Source organism: Halichoerus grypus, chromosome 11 (assembly GCF_964656455.1).
Source record: "Halichoerus grypus chromosome 11, mHalGry1.hap1.1, whole genome shotgun sequence".
NCBI classification, from domain to species: domain Eukaryota; kingdom Metazoa; phylum Chordata; class Mammalia; order Carnivora; family Phocidae; genus Halichoerus; species Halichoerus grypus.
The window spans coordinates 99,240,759-99,267,909 of NC_135722.1; the positions used below are offsets into that span (position 1 = coordinate 99,240,759).

At 50.7% G+C, this 27,151-nt stretch overlaps 1 long non-coding RNA gene across 1 annotated transcript in view; it reads left to right on the forward strand.

The window, feature by feature from the left end:
- LOC118540595 (uncharacterized) overlaps window positions 1-16,994 on the forward strand; it is an 82,506-nt gene extending 65,512 nt beyond the window's left edge. Inside the window, exons 4-6 of the long non-coding RNA XR_013442712.1 lie at window positions 5,484-5,590; window positions 15,373-15,562; window positions 16,917-16,994. This is a non-coding gene — a long non-coding RNA (uncharacterized LOC118540595). The remainder of the gene's footprint in view (window positions 1-5,483; window positions 5,591-15,372; window positions 15,563-16,916) is intronic.
- The last annotated feature ends 10,157 nt before the right edge of the window (window positions 16,995-27,151 follow it).

A 27,151-nucleotide genomic window follows, 5' to 3' on the forward strand; every position in this document is an offset into this window, starting at 1 on the left:
AAGGGCAGCCGGGCCGGGCCCCCTCGTGTCCTCCCCGTCAGCCTGAGCCTGCCCCTGCCCTCATGGGGCTGCCTTCCTCCACCGCCCAGGCTGCAGGGAGAAAGGAGGTGGCTCAGGGGGACTGAGGGGGTCCCCTTTGTCTCCCTTAACCTCCAAGTTCACTGTCGTTGTAAGGTGCGGGGGCTCCCTGGGTCCGGGCATTCTGTGCTTGAACGTGTCGTGTTTATTATGCCTGGTTAAAGATCATTAAAGCCTTTGTTGGGGGAGCTGACTGACAAGGAGAGTGGATTAATATTAGAACACCCTGTCACAACTGGTGAAAAGGCAGGATTGATTTTATGGGGAGTTTAGTCAGAGCTGCGTGTAAACCCCCTGGGGTTGCTCTGGAGTGTATCCATCTCCTCCATTAGGCAGTCCCTGCGGGAATATTCCGCTGCCGTGTTTATTACAACCAAAGCTGCATATCATAGATAGAGTATTAGCTGCTTTTCTTCAGCTCTCTTGCTCTTGATTGCCCTGGCTCCTAGTGGCTCAGTCCTGTGCACCCAGGTCAAAGGAGGCAGTCGTGGGCTGGACTGGGGAGGCACACAAGTGTGTGCACGTGTGTGTGTGTGTGTGTGTGTGCATGCACACGTGTGTGCTCACATGTGTGCCAGGGTGGAGGTGGGGCAGCTCCAGAGCTCCCCCTTCTGAGGGGCGGTGGGGAGAACCTTTGACTGTCCCTGCTGTTGAACTGCCCAGCAGGGCTCATAGATTTCCTTAAGGAACTATTTGCCTAAGAATTCACCGAATGCTCCTTTGACAAGACGAAGCAGAGTGATGGTGTAGACCGGGTGCCGGGCCAGGAGTCAGCTCTACCACTTACCAGCTATGTGACCATTGGTCAAGTCAACTAACTTCTCTGGGCTTGGTTTCTTCATTTGTTGTATCAGGACAAGGAAAATGGTACCCATCTTACAGATGTGTTCTAAGAATTAAAGGGACGTTATGAGGCAAAGTACCCATCATGTAGTGCGCACTCAATGCAAGTTAATGCTCTTGTATCATTAGCTAATTATTCTGATATATTCTAAGTGGGAATCAATTTACAAGCATTAAGTTCGGACAAAACTTTTCTGGAACATCTTTATTGCAGAAAACATGGCCTACTTAGGGAAGCGAAAGGGTCATGGAGCATTGTTCACCAATCCTTCCCCAGTGGGAGGGCTCATGGCACATTGGGAAGAAGCCCAGACCCAAGCCGGAGAGCTCTGGGGCACTTGGCGGGCTGGGTCTGAGATAATGTGGGACACGATCTGGGCCTGCCGACCCAGCTAGGTGGACATGGGGCTGGAGGCCAGCCTGGCAGATGTCAGTCACTCAGAGGGGAGGCTGAGTCTAAGTCACAGACGATGTGTCACACCAGGGTGGAGATAAAAGCAGAAGGTTGGTTAGGTGAGCAGCAAAGAGGAAGCGGGTCACCTACCTGGGTCGCATGCGGGTCAAGAGTCTGAGAGCCAAAAGAATTCATGACTCACTTTTGCTGAACTCCTGAAGTCTTTCTAAAAATGTCTACCACTGCACTCAGCAGATGGCCTCCTTTTGGTGTTTACGATGGATGCTTCTGGAGCCAGGTTACCCCCAGATTCTCTGTGACCTTGGGGAAGCTATGCCTCGGTTTCCTTCTCTATAAAATGGATATAATAATCGTACTAACTTCACAGGGTTATAGTGAGGGTTAAATGAGATAATCCATGCAAAGTATCTAGAACAGCGCCTGGTAGTCACAGACCTTCAGTGTCAGCTGCCATCAGAGTCCCTGTGGCTCCCTCCAGAGTAGAGACCTAGACTCACAGTTTCTGAGTCCACGAGAACCAGCCCAGGGCTCGAGCACATAAGGAGCACACAGGAGGTGGTGTTTGAACTGTTGGATCAAGTGGGATAGAGCACGGTCACACTTAGTGTGGTAGGGATGACTTGAAACTGTCAGGCCAGGATGAAAGACAGAACAAGGTCAGATGCCAAGTTTGGTCTTATCAGGATAAACAGAGTTGAGGGTAGGAGCAGAGGCGACGGCAGGGATTTCCATGTCTGGTGAGCACCCTGTGGTCGAATCAGAACCTAAGAGACAAGTCTAAGAAAAGAGTGGCAGAGGAAGGCGAGGGGCAAAGATCAAAATTTGCAAGTGCCCCTGCTCAGCCAGGATGGAAGTGTGTGAACACCATCCTTCTGCAGGTGGAGGGGGGGAGAGGCAGACTTCAGGAGTCCTGTGCAGGTAGACTAGAGCGTGGAGCCTGCCCACGGGCTTGCACCTACTGTGATACCCCAAACTCGGCAGGAGGTGACTGGGGTTCTTGGGGGGAAGGGCAAGAGCAAGGCGAGAGAGGTTAAGATTGCAAATGTTGACAGGTAGGACACAGAAATCCAGGCTCTCAGGATATGCTAAAAGAAAGAAAGTAAACAGCACTTGTGAGCCTTCCCTAACAACAAATATTGCAAAATGCTTTTTGTTAAATCTTTAAATAATACTAAAAATTCAAAGAAGAAATTAAGACATACCGAATCCCACCTCCAAGAGATAATCATTGCTAATATTTTGGTCAACACCTGTCGGCAGATGGAGGTGTTCCTAATCTCCATCACTGTCCCTTTCTGCAATACCAAATGAACGTACATTCTAAGAAAAAAAACCACACACGAACACTTGGTGGTTGGTTGGCAAATGCATTTTCAAAGCGAGTCCTCAATCCTCTCCCCGCCCCACCCCCAGACCAGACTGCCACCTGTAAGCCCCTCCTACCTGAAGTAACAGTGCTTCGGGCATTTCATGATCTCGATACACATACAGATTTGTGCATTTTTGTGCAGATCTGTGCAATTTACATAAATGGGCTCAGACTTTGCATGCTGTTCTGTTATCTGATTTTTTTCACTCCACAAAATATCCAAGACATCTTTCTGGTCAATGCATGTAATTTTTAATGACTGCATACTATTTTCCCATTTCGTAGGTCTCATACTTATCTTAAGCATTCCCCTATTGACGGACACTTAGGTTGTCACGAAAATTTTGCTATTCTAAACAATGCTTCAGCAAACATCTTCGTACTTCTATGTTTTCATGCTTAGGTGGTTACTCTCACAGGGTCAATTCCCAGAGGTAGAACTAGTAAGTGAACAATCTTACACATTTCATATCTCGATACAAAACATTCTTCCAGATAGATAGATTCCAAGCTTCCAGCCATGTAAAAGATTGTCCATTTCTTCATCCAGGTAACGAACTAGATTGTGTCAGCTTTAAAAAAATAAAATCTATGCTAATCTGATATGTGAAAATAATACCGCATTGCTTTCCTTTGATTATTCTTGAGGCAAAGTGTTTTTCATAGGTTTGCTGGCCATTTGTGTTTCCTCATTTGCAATTTTCCCGAATATTAAAAATCATGAGAAGAATAACTTTCAAGAAAATGCCATGTTGCAGAAGAATATCCATACAAGAAAAAACGTTTACAGTGTATTCCAAAATGATTAAAGTACAAAGTATAGAACCTTATTATAGTATAATATTTTTACTTAAAAAATATATGGATATGCAAACTCTATAGACCAAAAAAACACGTTCCAAAGTTAATAGAAATTATACCTGGGTTGTATTTGAGGTGTTTGTTTGTTTAATGCTTAGTCTCGGTTTTCAAGTTTTCTGCCAGTAGAACGATTACTTTATAATTTGAAGAAGATCCCCAGAAGTATTCATAAAACCACAAAATATCCTTTATGTAATCGACACTACTCTGCTACTCCTTATGTGTAAATAGTCATAAAATGGTAGACTTTTTGAACTCAGAGGAACCCTGAATACCGTATCTGCCCTGCACCCCATGGTAGAAATAGGAGAAGCCCAGGGCAGACAGGTGAATCGACCCGGCCAAGGTGTGCTGGCCGCCAGAGCCCGTGGAGAAGCCAGGTAACGTTCTGTGAGACACCAAGAGAGAAGGAAGGACACCCTGTCCCCCCACCGCTCCCCTCCTCTGGGGGCCCTGCCCCAGTGCGGGACCAGGACCGGGTTGAAGCTGCAGCAGCCCAAGTGTGAGTGAGGCTTTAGACGTGATCCCAAAACGGGTGGTGGAATAGGTTACCAGGGGTCGGAAATCTGGAGATTGTAAAGACTAGGAGAGCCAGGGTCTGGTGGGGGCTCAGTGTAGTCCACTGGAGGGGAGAGAAACAGGTGGTTCTGAGGCCCAGGGATCCGAGGTGAGGGGCGGCAGGGGGAGGTCAGCGCATGCCAGCGCTTTTGGGAGGCTGCCCGCACCTTCTCACAGAACGGGGCCTGCAGGGGGACTGCGCAGCCCGGCTCGCTTCCCCCGGGACTCCAGACCCTCCCCAACCCGCTTCCCTGCCTCCCTTCCTCGCAGACCTAGGAACCAGGGTTTTGTTTCGCAATTTGTTGCAGACCTTTTCCCCCCTTCCCTTTCTTTCAAAAGCCTGTCTGGGATTCTGCTCCACGCGGAGGTTGGCAAGAGCAGCACGGCTGCCTCTGGAAATCTTGTTTCCCCTGCCACATGACATCAGTGGGTTATATTGCAACTTTCCACATGGCTGCCCAGACACAGACAGTTGTGTTTATGAAAATCCTCTCGATACCGACTCGGAGCCTCCCTGGCACTCAAGGCTCCTTCTCAGGCTGCGTGTGGTGTGTTCTGCTTAGAGGAGCCGCTGACAAAGGGTGGTTGGGAAAGCCAGCTTCCCGGCCAGGTGCTCTGTGTTGGGGGGGACGGCTCCCCTCCATCCTGAGCAGGAGCATCTCTGCTGTCACGGCGCTCAGCTCCAGGAGGCTCCAGTTGCCTAAGATCAGGGTGTGCTGGGCAGCGGGCCATTGGGGTGGGCAGGGAGGGGAGCAGCTAACCTTTGGGGAAGAAGGCTTGGACTGGGGTCGGAAGCCCTGGTTCTGCCGGTTCTGTTGCTGACCTGCAGGGCTTACCCAAAGCCCCTTCACCAGTCTGGGTCTCCGCTCTTACTTTCAGTTCTCTAAAACTGGACAAGTGATTGAGGTCCTCTCCACCAGTGGTGAGGATAGAGATTCAGTGACAAGAAATGAAGGGACCCATTTGGGAGAGCTCAGCAGATTTAGGAAAGCCATTTCGACTCTCTGACCTTTAGCTTCCCCTCTATAAAATCACTGGTAAAAATGTTCATTCCTAAAGCCCCTCTAGCTCTAAGAAAAAAAAAAAATGGCTTTGTGATTTTTTTCAAACCCCCAGCCATGAACACTAAAAGATCCTTTGGTTAATACTCTGGGACCAAAGGCACCTAGGAAATCTTAACCATGCATCAAAGCTTGGGAGACTTAATTGAGGGTAAATCCAGTGAATCGTGGCCCTACCCTCCCTCGCCTAGCATCCCTTGGGGCCTCAGTCCCATAAGTGTTCCCTCTTTGAAGGGCAGGGATGTTTGGGGGTATCTGGACACTCCCTAACCTCAGACAACTGGTCTTTCCCTCCCAGAACTCCTGCTGCTGGTGGCCTTCTGGATCCACCTGTGAGTTCCTGCTGCCAGGCTGGCCCATGGAACATTCTCCCTGTGATGGCTGTCCTGGCTGCCCAACTAGAAGGTAAATACTTGGGGTCTTTGCATCCCCCATACTCCCATACTCAGTGCTACTCGTTCGTTCGTTCATTCATTCATTCATTCATTCATTCATCCTAGGCCTTGGACACATAGGGAAGACATGGTATAGTGGAAAGTGAACATTCCGTGTCCTTCCTGAGCCCCCCTACCCCCGGCTACCCACCCCAGCGAATACTAACAATGGAGTAGCAGCTAACATGTGCTGGGGGCTGCTCTGAGAGCCGTATACGGATAATTCTCACAATGATCCCGAGGCACGCGCACTCTCATTATCTTGTCCTTTATAGTTGAGGACACTGAGGCACAGAGAGGCTAGGCAATGGTCCAAGGTCGCACAGTAAGTGGTGGAATCTAGATTCAAATCTGGACAGTCTGACTTCAGAGCTCAGGCCCTCAGCCACTGCCCTGTCCTTTTTAGACCCAAATGCTCACAGAGAGGAGGGAGGGATGGACTGTGGCGAGGAGATGTTGCAGCGGAGTTACAAAGCTCGAGTGAGTTCCTAGAGTCAGAATGCTGTACTCTCTGCCAACAGACACGACTGAGGCCCACCGCCCCGCCAGCAGCTCGTATGGCCCAGTCCACTGGGCAAGGGACTCTACTTCCCATCTTTCTCCATGGCTCCTCCCTCCGAGGAAGGGAGGTGAGGTCACAGGAGCCTCCAAGTGGCTCTTGCCCTGGCACGGAAGGACTGTCATCCCTGTAATTTTGATCCCCATCACCACGAGGTTCCCAGCCACTCCAGCGCACTACCTTTTGGGCACCGACTTCTTGGAATCCTGCAAAAGGAGGAGCGAATCGTTGGAGAGACTGAGAAGGAGAGTGTCCAGAACACGGCAGCCACAGGAAGGCCCGGGAGGGACGCCGGGGGCCCTGAGCAGAGAGGACAGGGAGGCCAGGCTGAGAGAGTCCCGTGCTCCCGCCCTCCCAGGCAGTGTCTCTGCTGGCCAGCTCGGGAGGCCTGCTCAGGAGTTGGTGACATTCTTCTCAGGCGTGATTTAGAAGGGACGGTGCTGAGCGGTCATCCCTTCCTAATGGGCCTGGGTCGTAATTCTCAGCAATCCTCCTCCTCTCCGCCACTCCCACCCTTCCTGTGGCTACTGCCCAGAGGCATTTAGAGCAGATTTAAGATCAAAATCAAATCAGATTCACCAAACAAAGTGTCAGGCCAGGCGGGAGGGGCCGGGGGCTCAGAGTTATAGCTGGAAGGCCTGGCAGTTCCTTAGAGACTATGAAGTGAGTATATTTTATGGCCAGACACAATGCTGAGAGAACCGTCCATAAACCAATTACAGGAAGCTTCCCCACATGTCTCGGGGAATGCTGGTAGATGCCCGGAGAGGTGATGAGTCAGCACACATTCGCACCCATCGGGCATTCTTGGGGGTCCCACCTGCTACGACACCCTGGCTGGCTCCACCCTTAGGAGCCAGGCAGCCTCATGGGTAGGACCACTTCCTGGAAAGGCTCAGCAAGCGTCCTCTGCATTTAGAAGCAGTGAATTTTCAGGATGGATGGGTCCCATTTTACCAAGGGAAACATGGAAACTCAGAGACAGGGAAAGTCCTTGCCCACCGTCACACAGCTCCTGGGAACTAGAAATGGGTCTCCAGACTCCCAAGTTCAGTGCTCATTCATGCCACCTATCCTCCCAGCTTCTCACGGAAAAAGGCAGAAAGCAGATTTCCCCCCAGATCCTGCCTGCCACACAGCTTTGAAAGTAATTTCCAAGAATCTCGCAGATCTCCAGCCCAGGTTAGGCCCCTGGTGTACCCCGGGGTGGAGGTCACAGTTTCCATTTCTGTGTCACATCGTGTGAGGTACGCCCTAACCCGGGATCCCCTGAGTACCTCGCACCCAAGTCCAGGGCAATGAGATGTGAGGCATGTCCCATCCTCCCTACAGGAACGCGAGTCCATCTGAAGTCAGAGGCCGAGTTTATTGACCTTTATTTCATTTACTCTGGTGCCTGGTGCATGAGCAGTATTCAGTGCCTATGTGCTAAATAGAGGAGTGCGTCTAAACCACCGCCATCACTGTCACTTTACAGGGGAGGAAGCTGGAGTCCACAGAGGCGCGGCTACTCAGCCAAAGTCACACACTGAGTGACAGAAGCAGGCTGGGCCCTGCGTCTTCATCCCCTGTGCCCTGTGCTTTTCCCTCTACAACTTGTTGCCCCCTGTCAGATTCCTCCAGGCAGGGTCCTTGGGGCTGAATCATTGACGTGGAATGAATCCTCTGCTCCCTTCCCACGGGGAAAACCCAGGGGTGCCATCCATTCCGGCTATTGGGCTCCCACTTTAGAGTGGGTGGGCTTTAGGGCAGGGTGGGATTTCCTCTTAGGAGGCCCTGGGGAGGCCCCATGGCCCCTTGGCCCTCTGCCGGCCCCAGCCCTCCACGAGCATCCCCTGCTCCCCCTCCAGCTCTCCTTGCTGGACATCTCTGAGGACTTGGGCGAGGCTCAGGGGAAGCAAAACCCAGGGGACCCAGCTGCTTCCCTGTCAAGTCCGGCTGCCCTGAGCGCTGACGGCTTGACAAGCAGCATTAGCATAAAAACCTCAGCAGTTCTGGCTCTGTGCCAGAGCCCTGGGCGTCCCTGCTCGGTGCCATTCACTGTCACCGGGGGCGGGCACCTGCCAGCCAGAGGTGCATGGCTGTCTCTCATGCCGGGCTGCTGGACTCTGGGCATCTCCTGCTCTCTGGGCTCCTTCTGAAGCTCTTCCAACAACCCAGCAGTCCACCCAGACACCTTTCCCGGGGGGCAAGCCCCCTCCCTGCCTCTGTCCCCAGGGTTTCCTTGTTCCTAGGCGGACCCCCAATTCCCCAGTCCCCTCCACTTTCCTGGGGGGAGAATTCTGTTCTCATGGAGTGATTCAGCCTAGTTTCTCCCCAATTCCCTACACTTTGCTTTTCAATTGCCCTCCCTCTCACTAGGATGCCCTGTGTCCACCCCCAGCTTCTTGCTATCCAGGCTGACAAAGGGAGCCTGGGAAGTGCTGCTGGGGATGAGGACCTGGGTCTCGGTCAAGAGCAAGGGCACACACTTGATTCTGCGCCTAACACCCCCGCGGACAGTGAGTCTGCATCTTGGGAGGAGATGTGTGAGGCGGGTTTTGCCCTGGTTAACAACACCCTGCAAGACCTCGGAGGTTAAACACGGGAGGAGAACCCAAGGCTGGGGTGGTACAGAAGGGAGGCTGGGGCCAGATGGAGTGATCTTCCCCTGGGGAGCCCTCCCCCGCAAGTGCCAGGGCCAAGGTCTTGTTGCGCCCTCCCCAACCTTCATCACTTGGGCCTGAAAAGCTTCCCTGAGATTCCATAGCACAGACATTGCAAAAACAGAGCAAAACTGTTGGAAGACAAAAAAGGCAGCAATTACAGTCAGGCGAAGAGCTTGAGTCCTCTTCTGCTTTGAGTCCTGCTGGTCACCTGGGGCTTTCTACCTGGAACCTGAAAGCATAGAGGCGGCCCATTCTCCTCCTCCCCTCCTCTTGTCCTCCTCCTTTTCTCCTCCTCCTCTTCCCCCACCCCTCCTCCTCCTCCCTTACCTCCTCCTCTCCTCCCCTCTTCCTCCTCCTCCTTCCCTCCTTTCCTCCTTCTCCCTTACACCAAGGACCTCTGGCCTTCTTGGACCTTTGTGATATACTTCCCTTTGCCTGAAACCCCACCTTCCAGGGCTCAGACAGTCCTTCCCCAGCTCAGAGCCTTGAGGAGCACCCCACTTCTCTCTGTCCTAGAATCTTGCTCTTGTCTTTCACAAATTATGAAATTGTATACTTTTTTTTTTTGCAAGTACTTTTCATGTTTTAAAATACTTATCAATAAATACGTCCTTTTTTCCTTTTTAAACTGGGTTTCTTTTTTCAATCAAAGGAATACATACGCAGAATTTAAAAATCAAATAATGTCAAGAGATGTTTCATGGAAGGCAGCAGGCCCCAATCACATCTCTTCCACCCTCCAGAGATAACCATGTTCAACTCTTGGCTGTTTCTCCTTGTGTTTAGAGCCCTTCACCCAAACAACATGCTCATGCTTCTACTTTTTTCCCCAACATCTTATTACAAAAAATTTCAAATGTATAAAAAGTTGAAAAGCTTTAGAGCGAATGCCCATAAACCCACCAACTAGACTCTACAATTAACATTGTGTTATATCTGTTCTGTCACATAACTTTTTAATTTTCTGTCCTTCTACCCACCCATCATTCCACCTTACCTTCTGGCGCATTTCCAAGTGAGTGGCAGATGTGAGTACACTTCATCCCTAAGCACTTCGCCAAGCATCTCATTAGAATTCGGTATTTGCTGGTGGTCCTTTTTTTCCCCTCCTTTTGAAATACATTTCATATGCAATGAAATGTACACATCTTAAGTGTACCAATTCATGAGTTCAGACCTAGACATAAGACCATGTAACCAAACCGCCACCAAGAAGCGGAACTTTACCCTCCCCCTGGGGAGTTTCCTTCCGCACCTTCTTGCTAAGTACTGACTGCTACCCACACAAGGCAGGCGGCTACTGTTCTCTTTTTCTCACTCCGTTTTTTGACAGAACAATTTTTGACCTTGTCTACTGACTTCTTCTTATGGTGCGAGTCTTAGCTCATAACTTTCAGTTCCCATAATATACTTATATCACACTTTAAAAAATTAAATCAATACTCTTCCTACACAAGAGTAAGTAAAAACTCTTTACTCCCAAGACAGTACTGTACTCAACACTGATTATGTTTCCTTTCTTGTGCAACTTTATGCTTGTCCTCATTTTTGGCTTGCTTGCTTTTCTATACCCTTCTCATAATTTTTTTCTTTATGAATCAATAGAACTGGGAAACCTCTATTGCTATTATTTGTCATATGAGCAAGTGTATCAAATAATCTGTAACTTACTTTTATGTTTTTTTCCCAAGGAGACTGCCCTCCAATCTCTTGAGGGTGGCTCTCCTGCTACTCCCATTCTCAAAGCTCTTAGGAGCTTCTCATCTCTGGTGTCTGAAACGTCACGATCATATGCCTTGGCCCTTTAATGACCCTTCAATCTGGAAACGAACATCTCTCAGTCTGGGGAAATTTTCTTCTATTGTTTCTTTGATAATTATCCCCTCCATTTTCTCTAAACCTTTCTAGAATTTCCAGTGGTCAAATTCAGGACCTTCTGAACTGATCCTTAGTGTTCTCATTTTCTCTCCCATTATCTGTCTTTCTCTTATTCTCTTTCTTTCTGTGCCACTTTGGGGGAAATGTCCTCTATTTTATCTTTCAGACCTCTTATTGAATTCTGAATTTTTGCTATCCTTTTTAATAGCCAAGAGCTCTTCTTTGTGCTTTGGTTTTATATATGGGATCTATTTATTCTTGTATCTTCTATCTATCTATCTATCTATCATCTATCTATCTATCTATCTATCTATCTATCTATTATCTATCATCTATCTATCTATCTATCTATCTATCTATCTATCTATCTATCTATCTATCATCTATCTATCTATCTATCTATCTATCATCTATCTATCATCTGTCTATCTATCATCTATCTATCTATCTATCATCTATCTATCTGTCTATCTATCTTTCTCCTGCTCTTATTTCAGGTGAAAGATCTGCTTTTATCTCTCTGAGAATATTGATAATATATATTTTTGAGGTTTTCTTCTATTCCTGACCTTGTCTCTGTTTCTTTTGAGTTCCTTTTTTTTTTCTTCCCATTTACTTGTCTGGTCTTAATGGTGGAGGCTTTCCTGGAATGTCTGGTGATCCTTAGTTGTCCATATTGAAGATTGTGGGTCATTAGAGAAACCTGCTTGGCAGCTCTATGGGCGCGGCTGGGTCCCGTTTGCTGGTGGGCTTCTCCACAGAGGGAATGGAGAGGGAGCTGGCTTTCTCTTTGGAGGACACTCAGTATTGCCCTTTACCCCCTTGGTCCATTCAGTTTTTCCAGAGAAGAATTCTCCTGCCACTGGTCTGGGGTGGGGGGTGAGGGATGGGAGTTCGACTGTTGTCATTATGAAAGCTCAGTCGGGTAACAAGGGTGAGGATCTTGCTGTTCAGGGTGCAGAATTTAACCTAAACTTCCTGTTTTATGCCTGGTGCTGATACTTTACTCTCATCTGTCAATGCAGATGGCATCGCTGAGCACAAGGCTCGCTGGTTCAATTTCTTCAGAGGATGGCTTGCCCCTCTCCCAGTTTGGGAGAAGGGGGCTTGCCTGACTGCACAGGAGAAGGAGGGGACCCTGAGGTCTAACCAGGGCCCCTGTTTTAGCCCCTTCTGACCTCCTGCTATGCCCGGTGCCCCTGGTCCCTCAGGGCTGGGGTTGGGGGGACGGTCCCCAGAGGCCAACCTCCTTCCCCAGGGATGTCTCCCTGCAGGCAGGACCATATAAGTATCCTCCGTTCTATTAAGCCAGTTGTCACTCTTCCATTTGCTTTTTCTCTCCCCCAGATTTGATGACATTTGTCATCTTTCCCACTTGCCTTTTCCTGGTGGGTTTTAGTGGCTTGAATCTCATGTTAGCGTGATTTCAGGAGGGAAGCGTGATAAAAAATGATGATCAACCCACCATGTTTAGCCTGAAGCCTTTTATTTAATATCTACCCCTCACACAAGATTGTGGGAGCCCCATAGCTAGGGATTCTGCCTGTTTTGTTCAACACTTTCCCCTGCCCTTAGCAGCATGCCTAACTCATACTAGGTTCTCAGAAAACAGATACTGACTAAATTAAAAGCGTGGAGGATGGGAGGTTTTCGATGTTCTCCTATTTAGCAATGTCTGCTGCACCAGAGGTGGGAAGGGGTCCTCAATCTCCTCTGGCAAATGAGGAGCCCAGGTCCGACTAGGGGTTATCAGATTATCAGATGTGGTGGGGAGGGTCATACCTGTGATGGCAGAAAAAAAAATCGTAGGTGGACAATCTCTGGACTCCAACGTTGGAGCATTATAGAGGCCGGCTGGATGCCCCCCTAGAGGGGTGTGGGCCGTGCCCCTGGGGGCCTGGCAGTGAAGAGGAAGGGGCTGGCTTCAGTCCCATTCCCAGCCCACTATCCCCTTCCCCCACTCCCCTCCCAGAGCAGGGCTTTCTGTCTCAGCTGGAGGGAAGGGAACGTCAGCCTGGACTGGAAACCTCTCTCCTACCCCTAGAAGGCCCGGGAGGGCTGCAGACCTCAGCACTGAGCCCAGATGCCAGGTGACGAGCTAAAAATATAGCCATCGGTATCCCCCCTCCCCCCACTGTCTTAATGCGGTTTTAAAATAAGTCAGCCTCTTTCTAGTTCTGCTTTCCGCTGTCATTTATTTCAGTTTTTATCTCCACAACAAAAATTCCTTCCAACTTTTTTTCCCTCTCTCCCTGTAATGCTCTTCACTTTCAAATGCTAATAATCTCCAGCTGTAAAAGGCTTAGAAGTGGCTCTAGATTGTTTGATCTTTGGCCTGTGATCTGCTTTCATCTCTCTGCTTTCAAATGTTACTTTAGATTTACTTTAACCTATTAACATGCTTGGTATTCACAGACACGCACTCTCCAAACCAGCTTCCCAGCACCCCCCACTCCATTATAACTAGACAAGGAAAGTGAAACTGTATGCACGCGGGAGGGAACTTTGGCCCCAGTGGCTGGAGGCCTGGAAGGCAAGGACGGTGGGGGGAGGGGGGGGATCGAGCAGGGGGAGGCGGGACGGAGGGGAGGTCATAAGGAAGGAGAGGGAAGGGAAGAGGGGCCTGGGACCAGGACCAGGAGGCTGGAGAGGAGAGGAAGGAAGAAGGCATGGAAGCCAGAGAAAGGAGAGTGGGACAGGGACAGGAGGCCAGGTCCCCATGGCAGAGCAGGCTGCCTCCCCGCCGCTTAAACACTATCAACTCCACTCTCCCGGCAGCGCCCAGCCCGGCCCGGGGAGTGGGGGGCCTGAATTAGGGCTTGAGATTTCTTGCTCCCACCATTATGCTGGAATGTCTGCGTGTTCGTTTCCACAGGAAACGCCAGGCATGAATATGGATGAAACTCCTCACTGAGACCACAAGGGTACGGCTCAATTATTTGCCATATAAAGTAGCACATGAGGATTCTTTGCACTTGATCATTTCCTCTGTGTAGGGCTGCGTGCGCGTGTACCCGTGTGTGTGTGTGTGTGTGTGTGTGTGTGAGCGCGCGGGGGGGTGTGTGCGGGCGGTTTGGGGAGACACTGTATCACGGAGACCCTCACTGCTGGGTGCCTGGATGGGGTTTCGGAAGAGAGACCCCACTTGTCCATGTCCCTCGCCCCAACACACACACCCCAGTAATGGCGGTGACTGCACAACCACCGAATGGCCAAAGGACTGAAATCAGAGGAGGATCGCTGATACCAGGATTTCTGGAAAACCCAAGGGCAGGAGCCTGATGGCCCTTTTCCTCTAAGGCTGCTCCCTTGTTTGGGGAAAAAGCCTGAGCCAACCACCACTGCTCTGTGGGAAGGCAGGAGGGAGAGGCTGTCTTAAGCTGGGGTGAGAGGGACACCAAGGGAGACCAGAGCCCTCCCCCCACCCCCACCCCCGCCCTGGGGACGGTCTCCCCATGGAGGAAAAGTGGCCAAAGCTGCTGGGGTCAGAGGAATGCAAGGAAAACTCAGTTGGCATCAGAAGCTCTAGAGTTCAAGTCTTGGGCCAGTGACTTAGCCCCTCGGACCTCAGTTTCCTTCTCTATGAAATGGGCTAACAATATTCTTACTTCCAAAGGTAGTTGTGGTGGCACAATAATCCTAGTAAGGATTATAATTCTATTCTAGCGAGCACTCATCATGCAGCAGGTACTCTCCTAAGTATGTTATTGATATTAACTCACTTAATCCTCCATTAATCCTCAGTTAATACTCATTTAACCCTATGAGGTGGATACTATTATCAGCCTCATTTTGCAAATAAGGAAACTGAGACCCAGAGGGTTTAAGCAATTTGCACAAGGTCACGGAGATAGGGCTGGTATGTTTATTTTAGGCTAATTAGGCTCCTGGGTCACCTGAACTCATCTGTTACCTCATGGAATCCCACAACCTCCCCCTGGGTTGGTATCGGTGCCCCGACTCTACACAGAGCCTAGCCGATCAGCCTCGGCTTTCTGCTGCCCCGGCCCACACTCCTTATCATCATGCTCTGCCGCGAAGATGCTTTTCAACTGCAAAGGGCTTAAAAATGTCAGTTATTATTATCCATAAATGTTGGGGGTTTTTGTCAAAGGGAAGACTCACGTTCCCTGAGTCGGAGGTCTAGGGTGCTACGGAAAAGGCAGGGTGCCTACAGGCTGTCCTCTCTCTCAGACCTTCTCTCAGGCAAACCAGAACCCCTCCGCTGTAGCCAGTCAATTGCTTCTGGTCCTGAACAAAGAGGAAAGGGAGAACAGAAGTTACTCTGCTCTGTATGCAACTCAACAGAATAAGCACAGGCGGGGGGGGTGGGAGGGGCGGGTAACCAGGGACCCACCTTAGATCAGGGGACCACCTGGAATGAGCCCCCCTCACGGCTGCCACGCCCCAGCTTCCCCCAGTGGAGGTGGTGGAGGAGGGCAGGGTTGACAGGGGCTGAGCAGAGCGGTGACCCTAAGCTGAGCCCACCCATGGGCACTTGGGGGAGCTTTCAAGCTTCCCCCGCCCGTAGAAGCAGAAGGGAAATGGACCCAGTCTGAATACTGCCACGTGCCAGGCAACATGGAAGGCATTTCCACACCTCTCAGCATGTTCAAACTTTGCACCAACCCTGTGAGTTAAGCATCCACCCGCATCGTCATTTTGCAGGTGCCGAGAATCTTAAGTGACTTGAACACGGTGGCGCAGAATCTCTTTCCACCCCCTGCCTCCGGCAGGTCTCAGTGGATGAAGACTGATGGCGCTAATCCAGCGGTGACCTGGTAGGCAGCTTCGGGGGCCCACCCACAGCCTAGACACCAGTGACCCTGCAGTCCCACTGAGGGTCTCATTTTGCCAGGTACTGGACGCCCCTGGGCGCAGGGTCCGGATCTGCTTGTGACCTTGTAGAACCCGAGCTTAAATTGTTTCTTCCTGTCACTCTCTTTGGGATCTGTCTCCCTCTGGAAGCTTGCCTGGCCCAGGAGTGAGCCTTGCATGTCACGTGCCTGTGAGAAAGAACTCAACTCTGGGGGACTGTGTGCCCCCAGATAAGTAACTTAGCCTCTCTGAGCCAAAGTTTCATCATTTGCCTAAATAGTGAAAGAGTGGGGTGGTCCTAATGAACCAGGGCCCAGGAGGGGCTGCGGGCCTGGGGGTGCTGTGTCTTCCGCACCACCCACCGGGCTTTTCTTGGGGAGGGGGCCGTCAGAGCCCCTACCTGTGAGGCTGGCAGTGAAGGAGGGAAGAACACCCACATCTTTCAGTTTTCTGCCTCCAGCAAACCTCAGGTGCTCTGCCACTCACCCCATAGAGCCTGCAGGCTTGAACGTGAGAGACTGTTTTCAGAGGTGCCTGCCAGGGGCATAATGAACACTGGAAGACCCAGCATTGGCTCTGTGGCCTTCCACCTGAAACCCGGTAGACAGCTCTTTGGGTCAGGAGGATCCTTCTAGGTTGCCATGGGAGTCGGGGAGAAGTCGGGGGTTGAGGAGGGCTCTTGTTCTTGCTACTCCTTCGCCTCCTCTGCTTTCAACCTTGCCAGGAGTCCGGGGAGCTGGGAGGGGCAGCGGGCACTGAGGAGAATCCCCCCTTCCTTCACACCCACCCACCAGTCCTTAGTCACTGGAAAGAGCAAATGCAAATGGATCCAAAGCACAATACCCAGAATACACCGCCACGCTTCCTAGGGGCTCACTCTGAGTTAAAGCTGGGCTCCTCCTGGGGGCTGACATTTTCCCTGGTTCAAACAACATCTGTGGCTCGCTGAGCTTGGTGAAAGGTGAAGGAGCCAGCCACTGCCACTGTAGACTCCAGGGAAACGGAAAAACCCAGCTCCACAGGTCCCTCCCACCTGGAGCGGGTTCTGGGCCCACGCGTGCACTCACACCCATACACCCCAGACACGGCCCCACAAGCGCGCACTCGTGTACCCCTCAGCTGCTCATAAGCCCACGTGTGTGCATTCCCACATGCATGCAGACTCACATGCGTGTCCTTTCATGAACACTCTCGCCCACCCACACCCACACACACGTGTGCACGCACACATCCACCCACGAACAACACGCAGACTTCCGTGAGCTAGAGGAGAGGGTCTGCCCCCAACCCCTCCCCACTCGGCCCCCCAAGATGAGAGAGGGCAGAACCGAGGGGTGGCTGCCGAGGGTTTGAAATAAATGCATTCTGAGAAGAAGGGCTGTCTTCCCCTCCAGGCTCCAGGCCAAATCTCCAAATGAAATCAGGCTGGGGAGAAATGAACAACCAAGATGCACAAAACAATGTGAAGAAGAAACGAATAATAATATAAAAAAAAAAAAAGGTGAGAGTTATTTTTCAGCTCACTGGCTTTCTGAAAAGTAATATAAAGTTGAGCAGCGTCTTCTTGGAATCGACCTTTCTGAGCCGAGACCCAGGCCACACGCACATCTCTTTCCTCCCTTTCTATTACCCGAAATTTGTATGGTTTCATCTCCTCTGATTTTCTTTCCTTTGTGCGCCTGTGCAGACCCCTCGTGTCAGGGGCTTGTCCCCAACCCGGCAGCCCTGCCCTGCCACCATGCTTCTCCCTGGCTCCCCACCTGGCTGAGGATTGCGAGCCCCCCCCCCCCCGCCGCTCCCCCACCAAAGTTGGGGCCTTGTCCCGCCCAGCTCTGTCCTCCTCCCTGCCCAGAAGGGGCTGCAGCTTCTATCCCTGCCATACACCAACCTGGCCTCCTGGCCTTCTTTGTTCCAGAGAGAATTCTCTTGCACACTGTTCCTTGAAGCAGGGCTGGAAAGGGAAGTGTGGATGGGCCCAGGGGGTCCTGGAGCAGGGAGGACAGGGCCATATTTGGCGAGTGCATGAGAGAGCAGGTGAATCATAAGAGGTTTCTGCCTTCTTCAGAGTATGGAGGGTAAGTTTCCATTCCAAAATGTCTGGGAAAAAGGTTAAAGAAGGGGAGACCCCGAACCTTCCCCAACAATAATGACATTCCCTGTAGTTCCAGTCAATTCTCCACCAGAAGTGAGGCTGGAAGGACTGACCCGGTGATGGCCCCTTTGCCACCTCCCATCCCCAGACACACACTCACTCACAGACACGCACACACGGATCTCACACAGATGTGCGTGCATGAGCGCCTCAGACACCTCCATACAGACACACACACACGCAGCCCTGACATACCAGCACGCGCACACGCACCAGGTGTACGCGCACTTCCTTCTGCGTGGTTCCCTTTTAGAGCTGTGCGGGGGCCTTTGCTGCTCAACCGTGTCTACTCTCAGCTTGTACTTCCTGCCTTGAGGAGGTGGGGGCACTTAATGGTCTGTATCCCCATTGACTTTGACAATGAAAACGTCAAACATGGAGAGAAAGTGCCTGGTGGCCCCTTTGTTACAAAGATGAGTGAACGGTGCCTGGCTTACCCCAGACCGGAGGGGGGAAAGGCTTCAGGAGGACCAGTCAGACGCCTGCCCTAGGTCCACCGAGAAGAGAGAGCACTGACGGATGTGTTTGGGGTGGGAAAAGGAGGACATGGGGATGTCGGTAAGATAACTGAAGCCTTTCTCTGGAAGAGACTAAGAGGTCTAGGGTAGAGATAGGTAATTCTGATGCCCATCACCTGATGTATTCTTGTCCTCACTCAGCCAGTGGCTAAAGCACAAGATGAGCCGTGTGAGGGGCTCGGGACATGACACGACGTTGGGGGGGGGGCGTTGCTATGTGCCCACAGTGGGAATGATTGACATGAGTGAATCCTTGGCTTTTTGCCTAAGTGCTCCCTCCTTCATTATGTCATTTCTATCATCCCAATCACCTTGTCCTATAACTGGGACAGGTATTGGGTGGCCTGTCTTAGAGGTGAGGAATCTGGGGCTCAGGTAAGGTGAGCGACTTGCCAGGTGGATTAGTCAGGCTGGACTAATTGCTGTAACAATCAGGTCTGAAATCTCAGTGGGTTAGCTCCATAGAAGTTTCTCAAACAGACCCCTCTTCAATGAGAGTTGGCAAGCAAGCTCGGCTTGATGGGACCCAGGCTCCTTCTTGTGGCTCTGTTATTCTTGAGGTGCTTGGCGTATCTTGATTTGGCAGGTGGATGGGAAAAGCAAGTGAATGTTTATGCATAATGCTTTTTATGGGCCAGGCCCGGAAATGATAGAATCTCCTCTGTTCACATCCCATGGGCTGGAACATAGTCACCCAGCTACATCTACAATGGGGAGGCTAGGGAATGTAGTGCAGCTGCGGGTCCAGGAAGAGAAGGAGAATGTAGATGAGCCCTGCCCGTCTCCACTGTGCCCTGACCCACACAGCCAACAACAGTGAAATCCGTCCTTCAACCTAGGTTCTGATCCCAGTAAGTACTGTGCTTTTCCCTTCCAACGCTTTACCTTGAAGTATTAAGCTTTTCCAACAAAGCAATGTCCCTGGTCTTTTTCTAGGTCTGGAAGTCCTTACATTTATAAGAATATCACGATAATGGCAATAATATCTCCCTCTCTGGTCTACGATGCACACATCACATTTACTCTCACCACCACCCTATACGTTATATAGTATAACCCTACCTTCTAACTGAGGACAGTGCAGCTCAGTGAGATTAAGTAGCTTCTCTGAGGTTGTGAGAATGTGAGTCTAAGCCCTTCTGGCTCCAGTCTTCTATCTTGCTCCCGTGTTGCTATGGCTCCCACTGGACCTGGGATTGGAGGCTGAGTAGGTGGAGAGTCAGCCTTCTTAATCCTTCAGGGCAGACTTCCCCGATGAAGCTTAAGTAGGATACAAATGGAGTGGGCAGAGTTCTTGCTGCCTTCTGCTCTGGGAAGCATCTGGAGAAATATAAGGGCATAGGCCATTGTTGCTTAGTTTACGTGGTAACTGTGTGCTTGGAGATACTAGCAGGGCTGGGAATCGAGTTCCAGTTATAGGATCTTGAGCGAAGCAACCTGGGTTAGGAATCAAGGGAACTCAGGCATAGTTAGCCGTGCAACTTTGGGCATTGAGCTTAAAATCTCTGGCGTTCAGCACCACACCCTCTCCTCCTGCAAATTGGAGACTGTAGACACCACCCTCATTCCAGACCCTCTCAGTCTGCATAGGCTCCTAACTGGTTTCACCAAGGCCTCATAGTTTGTCTTTAAACCCTTCCTGCACATCCTGGAAAGGAACCTTCTTAACCACACGCACATTTCATTGTGTCTTTCTTCTGCACAATGATGTTCATGACTGCCGTCAAGTCCAAGCTCCTTAATTAGCCCCTCCTATTTCTTTGTACTCTGCCCCTAGGTTGCCCATCTGGATGGATCCTCCTTGACTCCTCTAAACATATCGAATACTCTTACCATACTTTCTTTCTCCTCCCTCCAACATCCCACTGCCGGGGCACCCTCATCGCTAGCCTACCTGTCGCCACTTCTAAGATACCTCTCCTGATCACCCAGATAATCTGCGTGTTTGTACCCTCATGCAGTGTTTCCCTCCGAGGTACCCTCGGTGCCATGGTCTTCTGAGAATGTTTCTTATCTTTTTCCCCAGCTTGTAGCCTCATCAGGGTGAAAGCTAAGTCTTGTACAATTTGTACCTTTGGATAGAACAGCCCTCAGACAATAGTTTACGCCTGAGAAAATCATCACAAGATAGCCAAGACTTTCAGTGATATGCAAATGAAAGACTTGGCTTAGGAGCCATCATTAACGTCTGTTTGACTGTTTTCTGTTTTCTGCCAGCCGGGGATCATGAGGCAGCTCCCACGTCTTGCAGGGCTCCTAACCTCACTGGGTTTATCTGTAAGGCTGTATGGGTGGGACCTGGAAGCAGAGACTTGTGGCACTTTGAGTTGTGTATTCTCTGCCCACTGGGGGGGGGGGGCGGGGTAAAAGCCCAGGCCCCCGACAGGCTAACCTGTCAGGTGGAAGTAAGCGAGGCAGGTGCATTTGGGGAGCTCTATAAATGGAGCTCTCTTGGCTCTGCCCACCCTCAGCCCCTCCACACCAGGCCAAATTGTAGGCTGAAGCCAGTGGTGAAAGTAATGGATTGGAACCAGGATGCTCAGGTTAAGTGGGCCGCTCTGTGGAGCTCATCCATAATCCTGCTGGAGCCCAGAGAACAATACGTTAATTAGAGCAGACAGCGAGGCTCCCACCAGCCATCCATCCTGCCTGTGTCTGCGAGGCCTTCCCCATGGACATGCCGGCCCACTCCCTTCTCTGAAAGAGATTTATTCATTATCAATGTTTGTCTGTGAGAGGGGCCCAGTGGGGGAGGGAATGGGATTCCAAAGGGGACGGGATCTGAAAGAGGCAGTGCCGAAGCCTCTGGCAGCTGGAGAAAGGGTGTGTTTGGGGGCTGGAGATGGGGTGTTCCCAATTAGGAGGATGAGGCCCGGCCACTGGATTGGCCAGGGGAAGTGGTAAGCCAAATGATATTAGAAGAAATTCAGTAAATATGTCCAACAAGTGGTCCTTGTGGGAGTTTTAGCTTTGGACCTAGCTCACTTTAAGCCACAAACTCTGGGGGCGGGGGGTTGTGGGGGAGAAGAAGATAGGGAATGGATGAATCCCATTTATCTAAAGTCTACCCTCGTGGTTGCACTTCAGAAGCACTCAAGAAGTGCTTGTTGAGTGAATAAATGTCTTTCATGGCAGCCAGAGGGATTTAGATCAGACATCATAAGGAACTCATTACCAATGAGCAAGAAGAAATAGGAATGAGAAAGACCAAAAATGGGTTCTGGGATTCCTACCCAGCAAGAATCTTTTGAAAGAAAGGTGGACATATTTCATTTTTCCTGGATCCCATTATCTGTGGATCATGTAGAATTTTGGAGAAAATGGGAGAAGACCAGCTCTCCACAAGAAAGTGAGACAGCCTGGGGAGATAAGAAGTCAACAGGTCAGAGACGGCAAAGGACTGATGGGTCTGTGGCCCACTGACCAAGGCTCTGAAGAGAATGAGAGGGGGTGAGAAGTGGGGTGAAAAGTCCTCAGGAACTCAGCTCACAAAGGGACACGAAGGACTCTAGCCCCTCTCTGCAGCCCCTGCTACCAGACAGGGAAAAGGGGGAAGTGGGAAAGTGATTGGCCAAAGTCCCACAACCAGTGCGTGCCAGCATCTTGCTGCTCTAAGCCCTGGGCCAGCCTCATCCCCTCACCTGGAGCCTTGTTGGACATACAGACTCTTGGGCAGCCCCCCAGAACTACTGAATCCAAATCCCCATTTTAACAAGAGCCCCTGTGATTTCTCTGCACACCAAACTTGGAGAAGCAAGTCAGTAGATCATGTGCCAACTTCTTCGGGGACCAGATGGTGGTTTAAGGAGAGAACTGCTGGAGTAGGTCAGAAGCTCTTGCCCTAACCGTCTATTAACTGTCAGGGTGACTTGGGGCGAATCGCTTAGACCCTCTGGGCCTTCGTTGACTCATATTTAATATGAAAAGATTGAACCAGATCTGCATTTCTTAAACTCTTATCAACCATCAGAACCACCTGGAATGAAAAGCAGATTTTTGGGGGCCACTGCTATCGTTTCTTGTAGGGCCTGAGATTTTCTGATTGGTTCCAGAGCAGGCTAATACTGCCGGTCAGGGAACGCACATTGAGAAGTGCCTGCCAGATGATTTCTAAGGTTCCTTCTGACTTGGATGCTTGACGGGGTTTTTATTCCCCAGTTTAGGAGCCTTCCTTCCCCCTAGGCATCAACTGGTTGCTTGCTGTTTCTGGGTCCCCTTCTGTTCTCAGTAGTCAGTACCATTTGTTTCCAGCACACCCAGGACTTCGGTGAGCCAAATCTTACAAAAGGCATTAAAGTCAATGCAGGCAGAGTATTAGCCGCAAAGATTTAAGAAGAGTCCTGTGAAACACAGCAATAAAACCTGGAAATAACTATCCATTCCTACAACAAAGTATCTCATTTCCGAGTCCATAAACGCTCCCCCTCCAGATCCCCAGACCCATCTGTTTTGTAAGCATGTATAATTATTAGCACCATAAAGTCGCTTTCTCTACCTAATGTAATTATCAGGAGCCAAAGTACCATCAGGTAGAGGAGGGGGAGGGAAGAGGAGGCGCACTCACTGCAAACTCAGACTATTTCTTTAAAGAGAGAGAAGTAGTCACACGAGAATGTAATGATTCTTTATGGTGATATTATACTTCCTATGGAGGCTTTGGGGACAGCTTTGCAAATAAGACTGAGCTGGCTCATCTCAAAGTAAAGAGCAGTTTGCTGCCATGTACAAGGGATTTAGGCCCTACTGGGAGCTAGGAATTAGGATCATCTTGCTTCCTCTGCCATAACCTTCAGATTCTCTGTAGGTCTCAAGGAAGGCCTTCCATGCAAGGCGCTTCCAAAACCCGTTTCTTCTTTCCTTCCTTTTGCACTTCCTCTGGCAGAAAAAAAAAAAAAAATTACAAAGCTTCTCTGAGATGTTAGCTAGCTTGGAACTTGCGGTTCGGAGCGAAGCCTTGACTGTGGTTTTGTGTTCTCCTGAGGTGCCTTGGGGGTGGGGAGGCTAGCTAGTCAAACGCTAACTGAGTGAGGGAGTGAGTAACTGGAGGAAGTGACGGATGAATGGATAAGGGCCAGACGGTGACAGGAACTGTTATTGAAGATGAAGGAGAACATATTCCTTCTCTTCATATGTCTTATTTGTGAAGGGGTTCGGGGCAGAATAAAGACCAACGAGGCTTTACAGACAGGCTGATTTTGATTTACTGTATGATGAGCAAAATAGCCTTCTGACCGTGTGGGCTGTTCAAATGGACTGGCCCCCTCTTTGCTTCGTGGTGAGTTCTCCATCACTGGGGATTTTCCGACAGAGCACTTTCCCCATGAGTCTTGTCTAGGATGTCGGTGTATTAGGTAGGAAGGAGGGGGAGTGGGTAATGGGGATAATGTTTATTAGCATTTACTATGTGCCTGACTCTTCAGGGATATAATTTCATTTAATCCATTCACCAAACCCATGAGGGTTTTAAAAAGAAAGAAGACAAGGACAGAGAATCGTGGAACTAAGTCCATGCATCCCAGCTAGTACGAGGTCGAGCCAGGAGGCAGACCAGGCCTGTCTGCTCCCCAGTTCATCTGCCTTCTACAGGGACTTGAAAATACCATCCTCAGCTTTATATTCTTCAGTGCACTTATTGGAACTGAACTTGACATGCTCGATTCTTGAAAACACAGGCTGCTGCCGCGGCTGGCAGCGATGTTGGTCTATCTTCTGGATCCATCTTTGAAAATTCAAAGAGGAGCTGTTGTGGGAAAAGCAACTGTTTTCAAGGCGGTTCTCTCTGGGATCGAATTTGTTTGTTACGCTCGTCTGCAGGTTTGTCTGTCTGCCAGGATCCCAAATCAGCGTGATGGATTAGGGATTCCATTCTCTGACTTGGAAATCCATACAAGTGGTGGCTCCTTCCTTCCCCTCCTCACCCCGGGGAACAGGCTCCTCTCTCTGGCTCTCACACAGACCCCAGTCAGGGCCGATGGGAGGAGAGTTTCGGCCGGGCAGGGGCAGACAGCTGAGGCTACACACTGCCACACTGTCACTCATTTCTTGTGCTGGGAAAATCCCAAAGGTGCTGGTGGTGCAGCCTGGAGAAGACTGGGCTGACGTGCTTTCTGCGGCATCTCTGCAGCCCTTTGGAGGCAGCTTCATGTGTTTGCGTGCGTGAGTGTGTGTGTGTGTGTGTGTGTGTGTGTGTGTGTGTGTGTGTGAGACGCTCGTCTCTGTCCCTTGTTCTCATGCCAACCGTCTCTGGATGCCCACCAGATTCCTTCCTGCCTATGTGCCTGTGTGCCCTGTTTCTCATCTGTCTTTGAAACCGTGTGGCAGGAACTCCTTCCCCACGTACTGGGGGAGCGGCGGATGAAGGGGGACAGGAAGCAACTTGTCGCTTGGCACCAGGCCACTTCCTTTCCTCTCTGAAGTCTACCCCCTTCCTTTAGCCTCGGCCTGCCTTTGCCTCCAGTTCCTTCCAATCCAGCTTAATATCGTGCTGGGAGAGGAGGGCATGAGCCAGGCCTCTGGGAGGGCATCTGCTTCTGCTGATAAGTAGCCCTGCCTTTTTCCTGCCCTTCGATGGGGCGGAGCTGCCCTCCCGCGCGAGCCACGGAATTAAAGCAGGGCACCGGGCTTTGGCATCTGGCCTTCAACTGGCACCAGATCTGCTTGTGTCCGTGGATTTCTCTCAGAGACTCACTATGGCCTGATTAAAAATGATTTCTTCTTGCAAAGCAAAATAGGGCCCTGTGTGGAGTCCACCCCTTAAACGAGATGGGAAGCTGGAACTCCAAGGGCCCCGAATCTTAGGGTCTGAAAATCGATTCCCCCTTCCAGACTTGGTGGGGGAAGGTTTCAAAGCCGAGGGCTGCACAGAAAGCGAACCTGCCCCTACGTGCTGCAGACCTGTGGCTTCCCAGTCTGCTGGGGCATCTGTGACAATGTACTGCAGATGGGGGCCCGCAAACAGCAGAGAGGTATGGTCTCGCACTTCTGGAGGCTGAAAGTCCAAAATCGAGGTGTTGGCAGGGTTCGTTCTCTCTGAGGGCTGGGAGGGCAGGATCTGTTCGGGCCTCTCTCCCTGGCTTGCAGATGGCCGTCCTCTGCCTCTCCTTCTTCATGCTGCCTCCCTTCTATGTGTGTCTCTGTGTCCAAATTTCTCCTTTTCATAAGGATGCTAGTTGTATTTGTCAGCTCAGGCTGCCATAACAAAATGCCACAGCCTACGTGGTTTAAACAGCAGAAACCGCTCCGAGCAACAGAAACCAACAGAAAATTTTCTCACCATTCCGGAGGCTGGAAAGTTCAAGATTAAGGTCCAGCAGGGTCCAGTTTCTGGTGAGAGCTCTCTTGTTGGCTTGTGGATGGCTTCCTTCTCACTGTGTCCTCACGCGGCAGATGGGAACGCTCTGGGGTCTCTTCTTCTCCATAAAAGGACACCAGCCTTATCAAGTTAGGGCCCCACTGCTATGACCCCATTTAGCCTTTATCATCTCATAGGCCCTATCTCCAAATACAGTAACATTCGGGGTTAGAGCATAAACATATGCATTTGGCGGGGAGGGGACACAATTCGGTCAGTGGCACCAGGTTGTTGGGCTAGGGTCTACCCTAATGATCTCACTTGATTATCTCTGTAAAGACCTTAGAGCCAAATCAGATCCCAGAACATTCTGAGTTCTGGGGAGTAGGACTTCAACAGATGAATTTCAGGGAACACAAGTCAACCCGTGAGACTCGGGCCCCACCCAGCTCCCTTGGCCACCTTGGGATCCACTATAGAAGAGACTCTTCCAGCTGGTTTCCTTTCCCTGGCACAGTCTGCTGGGTTTTCTGAGGGCAAGGGATGGGAATAGGCCCCCCCCCCCCGGTAACTCCCTTAACTGAGGCAGGATATCCAGGGCACCCAGGGCTCTGATCAGCAGTCCCACCTCAGGAGTTGCCAGCCCTGCTCATAGCTGCCATTTTCCATGTCATCAGCTCATCCACTGGGTCACTGCCACCCCAGCTGACTTGTCTCTGTTCCAGGAGGAAGGAACCCCAGCATTCAGGTGTCCTTGGAGACACCCGGGCAGAGCCAGCCAGAGAGCACGAGGGGGACACCTCTAAAGGGGACTGAGGCATGGGGTGTGTGGGGAGAGTCTAAGAAGTGGGAGAGAGGAGAAGAGAGAGAGTAGGAATTGGTCAGATCCCCCCTCATTCCAGGCTTGCTGTCACAGCCATGGAGAAAGCCTTTTAACCACATTTTTTCCTCCTAATAGGATTATTCTGAAAACATTTCAAGCGAGAGAAATGCTGTTTTCTTTTAAATCTTTATTTAAAGTACACGAAGATCAGAATTTTCTTTTCCAGATTAAGTAGCCCTTATATCTTTATCATTCTCCAATAATTTCCTCCTGGAGATAGAGAAGCCAGGTCTTTGCTATTATCAGGAGGCCCTGGAACCACACTGTGCTTCTAAATTAGGGAGGTGGGCATGGGATTCCTCTCCATTCCCTGCAGCCAACCACAAACTCACATCTCGGCCCTGGCACCTGATGCCCCCCAGCTCACCAAAGGGCTGGATGTCCACCTTCCCCCTCACGCCTCCACACATCACTCAGCACTGTGGAGCTTTGGCCTTAGGAGAGCACAGGGTTGAGAGTTAGAAGAACTTACTTTACTCACCATGTGATCCAAGTGGATGGGGCGGGCGGTGGGGGCATGAAAGCTTATGGGGGAGGTAGATTTCATGTGGCTCCTTTCCTTCTGGTTGTACCCACCCTGTCCAACATCTGGGGAGAAAGATGCCTGCATGCTGCCCTCCCCATCTCTGCCTTAAAATCAGACGCTGACAGGTGGAAGGGTCTTTGGAAAGTGTACAACTCATCTCCCTACTGGATGTGTGGACAGTGGCTAGGGTCCTGCTTTCATTCCTCCTGGGGAGGGGAGCACTGTCCCCCATCCCGTGGGAGACAGCTCAGGATGGTAG